Source organism: Somniosus microcephalus, unplaced genomic scaffold, assembly GCF_052327205.1.
Source record: "Somniosus microcephalus isolate GS21.2 unplaced genomic scaffold, FLI_Smic_1.0 unresolved_chr4, whole genome shotgun sequence".
Taxonomy (NCBI): domain Eukaryota; kingdom Metazoa; phylum Chordata; class Chondrichthyes; order Squaliformes; family Somniosidae; genus Somniosus; species Somniosus microcephalus.
In genome coordinates, this window is record NW_028225182.1 from 14,480,115 (window position 1) to 14,492,726 (window position 12,612).

A 12,612-nucleotide genomic window follows, 5' to 3' on the forward strand; every position below is an offset into this window, starting at 1 on the left:
ATCCTTGTTTTCAAATCGCTCCAGGGCCTCGTCTCTCCCTATCTTTGTTATCTCTTGCAGCCCCACAAAACTCACTCCGAGGTATCTGTGCTCCTCTAATTCCGGCCTCTTGAGCATCCCTGATTTTAATCACTCCTCCATTAGTGGCCGTGCCTTCAGCTGCCTAGGCCCTAAGCTCTGAATTTCCTCTCTAATCCTTTCTACCTCTCTTTCCTCCTTTAAACCTTTGAACAACATTTTGGCAATCTGCCCTAATGTGCCTCGTTGTCAAATTTTGTCTGAAATGCTCCGGTGAATCATCCTGGGACGTCTTACCATTTTTAGTACGTTAAAGACGCTATATAAATACAAGTTGTTGTTGTATTACCCTCATGTCGAAGCTTTGTAGGACATTGTCACATATCCCTATTGCCCTTATTGAGGTACTGTAGGATATTGTCATATAAATCTCTATTGCCCTTTTTGAGATATTGGAGGATATTGTCATATATTCCTATTGCCCTTACTGAGGTATTGTAGGATATTGTCATATATCCCTATTGCCCTTATTGAAGTATTGTAGGATATTGTCATATATCCCTATTGCCCTTATTGAGGTATTGTAGGATATTGTCATATATTCCTATTGCCCTTATTGAGGTATTGGAGGATATTGTCATATATCCCTATTGCCCTTATTGAGGTATTGGAGGATATTGTCATATATCCCTATTGCCCTTATTGAGGCATTGGAGGATATTGTCATATATCCCTATTGCTCTTATTGAGGTATTGGAGGATATTGTCATATATTCCTATTGCCCTTATTGAGATATTGTAGGATATTGTCATATATCCCTATTGCCCTTATTGAGGTATTGGAGGATATTGTCATATATCCCTATTGCCCTTAGCGATATTGTAGGATATTGTCATATATCCCTATTGCCCTTATTGAGGTCTTGGAGGATATTGTCATATATCCCTATTGCCATTATTGAGGTATTGTAGGATATTGTCATATATCCCTATTGCCCTTATTGATGTATTGTAGGATATTGTCATATATCCCTATTGCCCTTATTGAGGTCTTGGAGGATATTGTCATATACCCCTATTGCCGTTATTGAGGTATTGGAGGATATTGTCATATATCCCTATTGCCCATATTGAGGTATTGTAGGATATTGTCATATATCCCTATTGTCCTTATTGAGGTCTTGGAGGATATTGTCATATATCCCTATTGCCGTTATTGAGGTATTGGAGGATATTGTCATACATCCCTATTGCCCATATTGAGGTATTGTAGGATATTGTCATATATCCCTATTGTCCTTATTGAGGTATTGGAGGATATTGTCATATATCCCTATTGCCCTTATTGAGGTATTGGAGGATATTGTCATATATCCCTCTTGCCCTTATTGAGGTATTGTAGGATATTGTCATATATCCCTATTACCGTTATTGAGGTATTGGAGGATATTGTCATATATCCCTATTGCCCTTATTGAGGTATTGGAGGATATTGTCATATATCCCTATTGCCCTGATGTGGAATATGAGAAGCACAGGACATAGAAACAGGAAGAGGCCCTTCAGCCCATCGAGCCTGTTCCTTCATTCAATGAGATCGTGGCTGATCTGTGTCCTAACTCCATCCACCCGACTTAGCTCCAGATCCCTTAATACCCTTGGCGATGATAAATCTATCGAACTCGGATATGAAATTATTATTTGCGCTGACTTCTACTGCTTTTTGTGGGAGAGGGTTCCACACTTCTACCACCCTTTGTGTGAAGAAGTGTTTCCTAAATTCTCTCCTGAATGGCCTGGCTCTGATTTTAAGGTTATTACCCATTGTTCGAGACTCCTCCACCAGTGGAAATAGTTTTTCTCTATCTATCCTATCAATTCCTTTCAAAATCCTGGAAACCTCAATCAACTCACCCCTTAACCTTCTATATTCCAGGAACAGAAGCCAGGTTTATGTAATCTCGCCTCATACTTTAACCCTTGGTCCCAGTTAACATGCTCCAAGTCCAGGATATCCTTTACCAGGTGCGGTGCCCAGAACTTTACACAGTGCTCCAGATGAGATCTAACCAGGGCTTTGTAAAGCTCTAGCAATCCCCCTTGTATTCTGGCCCTCTCGATATAAAGGGGGAGAAATTGGGTGAGTAGCGCCACCTGTTAGCACCTAAAGAGGCAGGCAGTGGCTGTAGCGCCACTGGCTGCGCCTCCCGCGATATTCAGGAGGGGCGCTAATGGTGGCGTTAGCCTGTTGCGCTGCGCCACCACCGATGACGTCATCGGTGTGCGCAGCGCCCCATTCATGCCCCGTTAGCGATATTTGGTAGGGAACGGTGCAGTTGCGCCATTCGCTACCCGTGCCCGGTTCACGGGGCCTTACTGTGCCGGCAGTGGCGCAAGTTAAGGTGGAGGTGCGGGGCGGCTGCTTTTTCGGCGGCCGCCTGCCAGCACCTCCGTCCCTGGCCTCCTAACCCTACCCCCCGCGGCATTGCCGGCTGTTTCCCGAGAGCCCGGCACTTCTCCTTGGTGCCGGGCTCATTTCCCAGCACTCGCGATCGGGGTTCGCGCTGTTGCAGGCACCTCCCCCTTAACAGTGGGAGGAAGGCCTGCAGTACCGCAGCGTGCCGTGCCGCAGCGTGTGGCACTGCGGCACGTTGCGCTGCGATAATCAGTTTCAGCGCCCTAAGAGGGACGCGGAGCACCTCGAGTCTCGCCCCGTGTCCCTCGAGGGGCACTGAAACTGAATTTCTGGCGATCGGTATTACTACGATCGCTGCGCTAAATCCTGCGCTCAGGCGACTTTTGCGCCATTTTGGCGCCACAACCCAATTTCTAGGCAAATGCTCACATTCCATTGGCTTTGTTGATTATTTTTTGTACCTGATCACTGTATTTTAGTGATCTCTTTACACAAACCCCTAAATGTCTTTGGACCTTCACTGTTCCCAGCTTTCCACCATTTAAACAATACACACATCTGTCTTTCTTTGGTCCAGAATGGATGACCTCACATTTAACTGTGTTGAAATCCAGCTGCCACAGTTTTGCCCACTCAGTTAATCTATCAATGTCTCTTTGTAATTTTATGCTCCCCTCTACACTACTTACTGTGCCACCTATCTTTGTGTCATCGGCAAACCTGGATATATGGCTCTCTATTATGTTATCCCTTTCATTAATAAATACAGTGAATAGTTGATCCCCCAGCACAGATTCTTGTGGACACCACAAGTCACTTCCTTCCAATTCGAGTACATTTCCACTGTCCCTACTCTCTGTCTCCCACCGCCTACCCAATCTCCTAACGAGCCCAATAATTTGCCTTCAATTCCATGACCTTTAATTTTAGCTAACAGTCTCTTATACTGAACCTCATTGAATCCATTCTGGAAGTCCATATACAACATATCCACAGACATTCCTCTGCCTACTACTTCAGCTAATTCCTCAAAGTTCAATGAGGTTCGTTAGACATGACCTGCCCTCTACACATCCATATTGCCTCTCTCTAATCAACTCACATTTCTCTCCGTGCTCAGTCACTTTGTCCTTGGCTGTAGGAGATTGTCATATATTCCTATCTCCCGTGTGGATGTATTACAGGATATTGTCAAACATCCTTTATCTCCAATACAAGTTCGAGGTGAAGGGAAACAGTGAAAAAACCTTTGACTTCGTTCAATAAAGTTATAATCAATCAGATACTGAAATATAACCCCTTCCATGCAGTGTATATGTGATATCGGTACCAATAAAACTCACACACCCCAGAGATACCGGCTTTGCTCCTCAAAGAGTCGATTTGAAGAGTTTCCCTTTTTTATTACTCTGAGCTTCAGATTGCTGTATTCTTATATTTTTCATATTGGGACACGTGTGGGAATCATAAACCATCACTCCCTCCCTGTGTGTATCCTGATGATACAGTGGTTCTCATTTGTTCGGGAAGCCTTGGATGTTTGATCGCTTCCAACCTTTATTACAAAGACGTTTGTCTCTTCTCCACACGAGCAGTCGAAATTCCTGCTTCACACTCCCCCCTGCTGTGATAAAAGTCTGTCTCTTTCAGTGTGTGTCTTTCTCTCGTGTGTTTTAAACTTGCTCCATCCGGAGGGACCACCCGGCATCGAACTCGGCACCAGCTAAGAACACGGCAACGGCACACCCAGCCCCGTCGACCCTGCAAAGTCCTCCTCACCAACATCTGGGCAATTGTGCCAGAATTGGGAGAGCTGTGACACAGACTAGTCAAGCTACAGCCTGACATAGTCATAATCACAGAATCTTACCTTTCAGCCAATGCCCCAAACTCCTCCATCACTATCCCTGGGTATGTCCTGTCCCACCGGCAGGACAGACCCACCAGGGGTGGCGGCACTGTGGTATACAGTCGGGAGGGAGTGGCCCTGGGAGTCCTCAACATTGACTCCGGACCCCATAAAAGTCTCGTTGCTTCAGGTCAAGCATGGGCAAGGAAACCTCCTGCTGATTACCACCTCCCTCCCACCCTCAGCTGATGAATCAGTGCTCCTCCATGTTGAACACCACTTGGAAGAAGCACTGAGAGTAACAAGGGCACAGAATGTACTCTGGGTGGGGGACTTCAATGTCCATCACCATGAGTGGTTCGGTAGCACCACTACTGACCGAGCTGGCTGAGTCCGGAAAGACATATTTGCCAGTCTGGGCCTCCGGCAGGTGGTGAGAGAACCAAAATGAGGGAAAAACCTACTTGACCTCGTCCTCACCAATCTACCTGTCGCAGATGGATCTTTCCATGACAGCATTGGCAGCAGCGACCACCGCACAGTCACTGAGGAGACGAAGTCCCGTCTTCACACCAAGAACACCCTCCATCATGTTGTGTGGCACTACCACCGTGCTAATTGGGACAGATTCAGAACAGATCTAGCAGCTCAAAACTGGGCATCCATGCGGCGCTGTGGGCCATCAGCAACAGCAGAATAGTATTCAACCACAATCTGTACCACCAAGGCCTGGCCTGGTTCAATAAGGAGTGCAGAAAACCATGCCAGGAGTAGCAGCAGGCATACCAAAAATGAAGTGCTAAAAAGCGGAAGCAGCATGCTATAGACAGGGTGAAGTGATCCCACAATCAATGGATCAGACCAAAGCTCTGCAGTCCTGCCACATTCAGTCGTGAATGGTGGTGGACAATTAAACAACTAACGGGAGGAGGAGGCACCATGAATATCCCCATCCTCAATGATGGCGGAGCCCAGCACGTGAGTGCAAAAACACGGCTGAAGCGTTTACCACCACGTTTATCACCATCTCACCCCCTCTCACTCTCTCTTCGCCCTCTCTCTCTCCCTCCCCTCTCTCTCCCTCCCCTCACTCTCTCTCCCTCCTGTCTCTCTCCCTCCCCTCTCTCTCCCTCCCCTCTCTCTCCCTCTCTCCCTCCCCTCTCTCTCCCTCCCCTCTCTCTCCCTCCCCTCTCTCTCCCGCCCCCTCTCTCTCCCGCCCCCTCTCTCTCCCGCCCCCTCTCTCTTCCGCCCCCTCTCTCTCCCGCCCCCTCTCTCTCCAGCCCCCTCTCTCTCCCGTCCCCTCTCCCGAACCCGTTCTCTCTCTACCTCCGTTCTCTCGTTCATCCTCTCTCTCACTCCCTCCCCGCTCTCTCTCCCTCCCCCTCTCTCTCCCTCCCCACTCCCTCTCTTTCTCTCCCTCCCCCCTCCCTCTCTTTCTCTCTCTCCCTCGCTCCCCGCCTCTCCCACCCTACGATTCACACTGTTGTCTCCCTATTAATGTGTCCAGTTTTAGATGTGGCCGTGTAATAATACTGTGTAATGTCGATGTAATGAGTACAGACTCTGAACACAAAGCTTCCTGTGGGTAATTGGGGAGAGGAACACCAGCAGACTCTGCAGGAATTCCCACTGGGAGCACAAATTCATAACATCAACTAGTTTATGTCGATTAGATTTGATTGGCTTTCAGGGAAATATTTTTGCATCAATTTAAACATCAACCCACAGCTGTACGATGGGGTTAATTATGAGGTCACTGTGATGAAATATTCCATTCATTACTGCCTGTGACTGTGGTTGGTTTCAGGTTCCCCCTTACCATTGTATTGCCTGTGACTGTGGTTGGTTTCAGGTTTCTCCTCACCATTGTATTGTGTATTGGAATGTATTGAATGTGTTGTGTGTAGGGCTCCGCCCATACCTGGCCTCTATGTAAGCCAGCTCAGTCTGGCCTCACAGCCAGTACTGCAGACCTCCAGGGAAGATACCTCTCTCCACTGCGTGTTATCTTCTAAGTTAATAAAAGCCTTGTTTTGTTTCGCTAACATCGAGTCTCGGGATTATTGAGGCACATCAATTTTATTAACTTATTTTTCAACACAATGGATCAACTCCTGAAACCCGAACGTTTGGATTTGGATCAGCATGCTCCGGACGCATCAGCACGCTTCGGACACTGGTTTATGTGTATGGAATTCTTCCTGGACAATTCCGCAGCCGTCAAAGACGCTACGGACGCTGCGAGTATGAAACTCGGAATTCTGCGGAATTGGGTAAGCCACCGGGTTTACCCCCTCATCCAAGACGCCGACACGTACCTGGCCGCCTGCAACATCTTAAAGGCGCATTACCAGCAGCCTCCGAATGAGGTGTATGCTAGGCATCTGCTCGCCACTCGCGCACAGCGACCTGGGGAATCGGTGGAGGAGTTCCTAGGCACCCTGAAAATGCTTGGCAAAGACTGCAAGTGCCGAGATGTAAAAGCCGCAGTTTACACCGACGAGCTTGTTCGCGATGCCTTTATCACAGGCCTCAGCTCCACTTACATCCGGCAAAGACTGCTGGAAAATACGGGATTGGACCTGAAACAGGCTGCGGACACTGCGCGATCACTGGATGTGGCCCAGAGAAACTCGGACGCCTACTCTTCAGCCCGTGCCGTCCACGCCGCCACGTGTGCACCAAGGGCGCCGCCATCTTGGAAGGCATCTTCCCCGCCCGGCAGCCCGACACCGTCGGGGCCCCGCTCTCCACCCCAGAAGCCCTACGACAGCCGCGACGCATCGGGGACCCAACTGCTACTTCTGCGGGCAGCCAAAACACACCAGAAACCTGTGCCCGGCGAAAGGCACCACCTGCTTTAAGTGCGGTAAGAAGGGGCACTTTGGGAAGGTGTGCAGAGGGAACCCCGCTGGAAAACCAAAACACGCCACCGCCGTGTGTGCGCCGTGGGAGCGGCCGTCTTGCCCGACCTCGTGGGGTCGCCATCTTGTGAGCAGACAGCGCGGATGCCATCTTGTCTCGATCAGGGCCCTACAGTGGCATCGGTCACAGTGGACCAGACCAGGCCCCACCCGCTATCCAAATCAATGGTGGACATTGAGGTAAACGGGTGCGGGGTTAAATGTTTAATTGACAGTGGAAGCATGGAGAGTTTTATCCACCCGGAACTGGCACGACAACTCTCCCTAAAGGTGGTCCCTACTCGGGGTACCATCTCTATGGCTGATAAAACCCAGACATCGACCATTCTGGGTTGCTGCACGGTTCAATTGTCCGTTAACGGGACTGTATACGATAATTTTAAAGTATTAATCATGAAGAATCTATGCGCGAGCGTGATCTTGGGCCTGGATTTCCAGTGCAACCACCAAAGCATCACGCTCAAGTACGGTGGGTCCCAGCCGCCCCTCACAGTGTGCGGCCTGGCTACCCTGAAGGTAAAGCCGCCTTCGACCAAAAGCAGGAGGTACAGCTGGGAGGACAGGCGGTTTATCGCAACCGAGGTAGACAGGCTCCTGAAAGAGCGCATTATTGAATGCAGCAATAGCCCGTGGCGCGCCCAAGTGGTGGTGGTAAGGGGTAGCGAGAAGAAATGGATGGTGATTGACTATAGCCAAACGATCAACAGGTACACCCAACTAGACGCCTACCCGCTACCCCGCATATCAGAAATGGTGAACCAAATCGCCCAATACCGGGTGTTCTCCACCATCGACCTCAAGTCAGCGTACCACCAGCTCCCTATCAGACCAGAGGACCGCCCGTACACCACCTTCGAGGCGAACGGACGCCTCTACCAATTCCTCAGAGTCCCCTTTGGGGTGACGAATGGGGTCTCGGTCTACCAGAGGGAGATGGATCGCATGGTCGATGACCACCACTTGCAGGCAACCTTCCCCTACCTCGACAACGTCACCATCTGCGGTCACAACCAGCAGGATCACGACTTGAACCTCGAGAGGTTCCTGAAAACCGCACAAAAACTCAACCTCACCGACAACGAGGACAAGTGCGTTTTCAACACCACGCCCCTCTGCACACTAGGCAGCGTGGTGGAGAATGGGGAAATCGGACCAGACCCCGACCGATTGCGCCCCCTACGGGAGCTGCCCCTGCCCAACACTCCCAAAGCCCTGAAAAGGTGCCTGGGGTTATTTTCTTATTATTCCCAATGGGTCCCCAACTACTCCGACAAAGCCTGCCCCCTCTTGAAAGCATCCTCTTTTCCGCTCTCTGCTGAGGCCCACGCCGCCTTCAAAAGCATTAAGCAGGATATTGAGCGGGCCACGCTACAGGCAGTGGACGAGAACACTCCATTTCAAGTGGAAAGTGATGCGTCTGACTTTGCCTTGGCGGCCACCCTCAACCAGGCGGGGCGGCCCGTAGCTTTCTTCTCGAGGACCCTCCAAGGGCCCGAGATCAGACACTCCTCCGTGGAAAAGGAGGCCCAAGCCATCGTGGAGGCAGTGCGCCACTGGCGCCACTACCTAGCCGGCAAACGCTTCACCCTACTTACCGACCAGCGGTCAGTAGCGTTTATGTTCAATAACAAACAGAGGGGGAAGATCAAAAATGATAAGATTCTTAGGTGGCGGATCGAGCTCTCCACCTTCGAGTATGACATCATTTACCGGCCAGGGGCCCTTAACGAATCCCCAGATGCCCTCTCACGAGGGATGTGTGCCAGCGCCACCGGGGATCGGCTACAGACCCTCCACAACGACCTCTGCCACCCAGGGGTCACGCGGCTGTTCCACTTCATAAAGTCCCGCAACTTACCCTACTCGATTGAGGAAGTTCGGTCTCTGACCAGGAACTGCCGCACTTGCGCTGAGTGCAAGCCTCGGTTCTACCACCCTGATAGAGCCCACTTAATCAAAGCTACACGGCCCTTTGAGCGGCTCAGCTTAGATTTCAAGGGCCCCCTCCCGTCCGTCGACCGCAATGTTTACTTCCTGAACATTGTGGACGAATACTCCCGGTTCCCATTCGCCTTCCCCTGCCCAGACATGACCAGCGCCACGGTCATTAAATGCCTCAACAGCCTGTTCTGCCTGTTCGGTATGCCGAGCTACATCCACACGGATATGGGGGCGTCCTTCATGAGTGAAGAGCTACGCCAGTACATGCTGTCCAGGGGTATCGCCACGAGCCGTACCACCAGCTACAACCCCCGGGGTAACGGTCAAGTGGAGCGAGAGAACGGGACAGTATGGAAAGCAGTCACTCTAGCTCTAAGGACCAAGGGCCTCCCTATCTCCCGCTGGCAGGAAGTCCTCTCAGATGTGCTCCATTCGATACGGTCGCTATTGTGTACTGCCACTAATGCCACGCCTCATGAACGAATGTTTAGCTTCCCCCGGAAATCCACCTCAGGCGTATCCATGCCGTCATGGCTCTCCACCCCGGGTCTGGTATTCGTGCGAAGGCATGTGAGGGGCCATAAGACGGACCCTCTCGTGGAGCCAGTGCACCTACTCCACACTAACCCCCAACACGCGTATGTCCGGCACGCCGACGGAAGGGAGGACACCGTGTCAATAAAAGATGTCGCCCCAGCCGGTAACGACAACAACCACGGCAATAGCAGCAACAACGACCACAGCAACTCTTACCCACCCACTACTCTTTCATCACCCCCGGAAGAACATCGACCAACGGCACCCCCACCAACTACCCCTTCAACAACCCTGACGGCACCCCCGGCAGAGACCCAGGAGGCCACCGGGGACACCCAGCCGACACCCGCGACACCACAACAGCCACGTCGGTCGCAGAGGACTACCAAACCCCCGAAAAGACTAAATCTATAGAAGGGGTGAATGTGATTAAATATTCCATTCATCACTGCCTGTGACTGTGGTTGGTTTCAGGTTCCCCCTTACCATTGTATTGCCTGTGACTGTGGTTGGTTTCAGGTTTCTCCTCACCATTGTATTGTGTATTGGAATGTATGGAATGTGTTGTGTGTAGGGCTCCGCCCATACCTGGCCTCTATGTAAGCCAGCTCAGTCTGGCCTCACAGCCAGTACTGCAGACCTCCAGGGAAGATACCTCTCTCCACTGCGTGTTATCTTCTAAGTTAATAAAAGCCTTGTTTTGTTTCGCTAACATCGAGTCTCGGGATTATTGAGGTACATCAGTCATCATCAGCAGTGAGGTCATCAGCTGGCAGGTCAGGTGACCGCTTGAGCCACAAGGCATCACAACCCGATCTGTGACTGGATTCAGAGCCCAAACCCTGTCACAATGGCCTTTTCAAATCAACTTACTGGCTGCTGGAAAACACAGCAGGTAAACTTTGTGTTTGACCGCGAGGAGAGCGAGTGAGAGATTTACAAAACACAATCAACTCTTGTGAAGATCAGTGAGTAAAGGCTGAGAGCTCTGTGCTCGAGCAGATCGTGAGTTTATCAATAGGAGATAGGCCGAGAAATTCCTTTTCCCGAGAATGGTTGCGGGGATCGGGATGGGCTCGCAACACAGGCCCGTTCGGAGGACTGCAGGCAGTTTGCCAACTTCGTGCTGCCGACTCTGCTGAGCACTGAGCACGGGGGGGTGAATAACGCCAAGGGCGCGGGTCCAATCCCCGTACGGGCCATCAGCCTAATTTTATGGTCTTTCCGAAAATATAAAATACAAACTTTAGAAGGAAGCCAATGCAGACAGAATCTCACGGGGGATTTATTTGGATTAACATCCACTGCACCTTTGCCACCGGGGCTGAGAGACACATCTTTCTGTTTATTTGTCTTTCTGGGTTTGCTGATGAAAGTTGAACAGGCGGCCTGTTCCCGATAATGGTCACAAGCAGGTAAGAGACGGACAGAGCGGCTCTGACCCCGCGAGATGGGCAAAAGGCTTCAGTTCAGGAGAAATGCATCAATGAATTGTTCGCCCAGCACCGAGAGAGACAACATCCAGAGAAAAACACAGGAGGAAATCGATTTCTAGTGGATGCCTACCCGCACTTGGTGCCGTGCTTTCGCGAACACGTCTTTTGTGTGCTCGTCTAAAAAATGTCATTTTGTCCGAACAGTTTGCCTGTCGCGAAAGGATCTGAATTGCAAAGGAGCAGGCAGGAACAACTGCATTGCTGTGGCTTCCCTGGTGGTCTACTGGTTAGGATTCGGCGCTCTCATCGCCGCGGCCCGGGTTCGATTCCCGGTCAGGGAACAGTGCGTTTTGGGGCTGTTTGAATTGCCCGATTTGTAGAGCCTCTCTATCGAGCTTGAGCGCACCACAGTCCGGAAGGGGCAGCGCGCTACCTGCTTCCAGCACGATTCGCTGGAACCACAGTCTCTCCCGCAATTCTCCAAACACCGATGGATTCTTTGGGCGGTTGCCCTCGGTCGGCGCCCGTTGCTCAGACTACGACCTTCCAGGACCTTCCTTTCAGGTGAGATCCCCGTGAGATGATGCCACACTGCAGGTGAGTTCGAACTTACTCGTCGCCACTGTAAAGTCTGCACCTCAATAATACACGCACTTCGGGAGAACAGTTTAACAGGTACTTTACTGAACAAGAGGCAGCTTGAAACTGAAACTACAGAAGCCTGCTAGGGCCTTTTATACAGGAGTGGTCACTGCCAGTACTGCAGTCTAAGACCAGTTATTCTCTTAAAGGTACAGACACAACAGAGTACAATAAATCAACCGTCATTGATTCAGGCAGCAAACGGTCCAGCAACCGTGGTTGGTACGCAGATGCCTTCACCCTATATGTCCGAAATTTCCAGCAACTGGGACAACAAGAATTCAGTTCCACCTAGATTTGAACCCTGATTGCTGGATTCAGAGTCCAGAGTGCTAACCATTACACCATGGAACCGTTGCTGAAGATTTCATTAGCTCTTTTCTCAAAATCAACAACATTAACGTCTCCACCATTCAACTTTGTCTCGGCCTGGTCTCATCCTTAACTTCAGCTTGCCCACTTGCCCCTCTGCTAAGCCTCGGTTCTGAGCAAATCACACAGCCGCCTTGATGGATCTTGGTTCTCAAAACGCTGCTTCTTTCTCACACTGCTCAGAGCAGCTTGTATTACAGTCCTGCCTGATAAAATGTGTATAAACCTTGCAAGGCACTGCTGCACTAAAGAAAAGCAATTGTTAAGTTTTTTCGAGAATACGAAGTGCAATGCCGACGTTTCAAGAAGCTCTGCTTTCAATTACAACAAGTATGCCAGCCGAATGCAGCTTGCAAAGAAAATGTTGAGCAATCTGCTGTGGAATCAAATGAAGCACTGAACAACACATATCTTTCTGCTCCGCTCATTTGGAACAGGGAATGAGAGGTTCAGCCTATCATCTGATGTCGAGAACAA

At 50.3% G+C, this 12,612-nt stretch overlaps 1 non-coding gene across 1 annotated transcript; it reads left to right on the forward strand.

Moving 5' to 3' along the window:
- The first annotated feature begins 11,390 nt into the window (after positions 1-11,390).
- Positions 11,391-11,462, forward strand: trnae-cuc (transfer RNA glutamic acid (anticodon CUC)). Its single transcript has one exon. It is a non-coding gene; the product is annotated as a tRNA-Glu (tRNA).
- Positions 11,463-12,612: the final 1,150 nt, after the last annotated feature.